The sequence below is a fragment of the Globicephala melas genome, chromosome 18 (genome assembly GCF_963455315.2).
Source record: "Globicephala melas chromosome 18, mGloMel1.2, whole genome shotgun sequence".
Lineage (NCBI taxonomy): Eukaryota > Metazoa > Chordata > Mammalia > Artiodactyla > Delphinidae > Globicephala > Globicephala melas.
In genome coordinates this window covers 26,782,911-26,784,683 of record NC_083331.1, presented here as the reverse complement: position 1 = coordinate 26,784,683, position 1,773 = coordinate 26,782,911, and the positions used below count along the sequence as shown (strand labels likewise).

At 38.9% G+C, this 1,773-nt stretch overlaps 1 pseudogene; it reads left to right on the top strand.

The window, feature by feature from the left end:
- The first annotated feature begins 358 nt into the window (after positions 1-358).
- Positions 359-1,538, top strand: LOC115839068 (polypeptide N-acetylgalactosaminyltransferase 11 pseudogene; annotated as a pseudogene).
- The last annotated feature ends 235 nt before the right edge of the window (positions 1,539-1,773 follow it).

The following is a 1,773-nucleotide window of genomic DNA, read 5'->3' as shown; positions in this document are numbered from 1 at the left end:
CAGGTTTTGGTTCACAGATTCTGCTCCAGGAAATTGAAAAAGGCCTTTCAGCTCTGCTAGGTCAATAGTGGGAAGTGTCACAGTCTGATATTTCTGTTGGGTGCCTTTTTATGTCTGTGTCCTGTACAGTTTTTCTTTTTGTTTGTTTCATCTTCAGTGAAGTGACTCAGCTGCTTAAGAATGTGTCCATCAAGGGGTCTGGGCCCCTTGTATCACTCCCCCACCCCAAATTCTATCCCTGTTTCATTCCAAGTCTGGTATTAGAGTCATAATTAAATGCAAACAAAATTGTGATATGATAGATAATCATATTGAAGATCCAGAAGAAGGCAATGTGAAATTCTCTTCTGAACTGGATATGATTTTTAATGAGAGTGATCAGGAATTGTGATACTTAGGCTATCAGAAACATGCCTTTATATGATTATTAGTAACTACTTGGGCAGTCATGGAGATTTGTCAGACACGAGGAGTGAAGCATGTAAAAAAAGTCTTGTCTGACTGGTTTGGGTTGTCTAGTCAAAGAGACACTAAGCCACTAGTGTTGTTATTTGTTTCTATAATGAAGCTTTGTTGGCCTTGCACAGAGGCATAGATGGCACACCAGCACATCATCTCCATGAAATCACCTTTGTGGATAATGATAGTGACTTTGGTGATTTAAATGGAGAGCTAGATGAATATGTCCAAAATAAGAAATACAAGTGTGAGGGATTGTTTGGAGGAAGAATGATTGGAGCAACCCATGGTCTAAGAGAACTTCTGGTGTTTCTGGAGTGCAACTGTGAGGTGAATGTGATACAGCTGCAGCCTTTGCTGGCTGTTATCCAGGAGGACCAGCAGACCATGGCTTGCCCAGTGATTGTTATCATCAGTGTGGATGCACTCACCAATGGCTCACTGTCCTCTATGATACAGGAAGGATTTAGCTGGGGGACACACTTCAAGAGGGATCATGCTCCCATTTCTGAGCTAGGAAGACCAGAAGGAGCTCCTGCCTCAATAAAGTCACCTACAAGGGCTGGAGAATTGTTTGCCAGGAACAGATGCTATTGCAATGAATTGGACAGTGTGACAGTGACATGGATTTCCTGGAAGGAGAAAATGTGGAAATATCATTTAGGATCTGAATGTGTGCAGGTAAGCTCTTTATTGTCCCTTGCTCTATAATAAGAGATGTTTTCTGAAAAAGGTAATCATATGGATCTCCTGAAGGCTAGGACACCATGACACATAACTCCTTCAGGTTGGCACATGTTTGGTTGAATAAATATAAAAAGTATTATATTTCCTTAAGATGTGATCTGAGGACCAACAGCTATGCAAATAACCATGAGTGTGTTGAATTGAGAAAAAAATTGAGTTGTAAATTATTTAAATGATATCTGGAACGTACTTACCCAGAAATGCAGATATCAACACAAGGACAATTTGAAAGTGGACAAAATAAGTGTGAGAAAAAGCAGTTAAGAAACTGTTGCTTAGCCCAGAGAAGAATCAGAGGAAACAAGAGGAGACCTGAGGAGACTCTGATGTAAGTCAGGATTTGGTTACCTCACACTATGTGCTGGAAATTTTTTAAAAATTTTTATTGGGGTATAGTTGATTTATAATGTTATGTTAATTTCAGGTGTACAGCAAAGTGAATCTGTTATACATATGTATATATCTATCCACTCTTTTTTAGATTATTTTCCCATTACAGAGTACTGAGTAGAGTTCCCTATGCTATACAGTAGGTCCTTATTAGTTATATATTTTATATATAGTAGT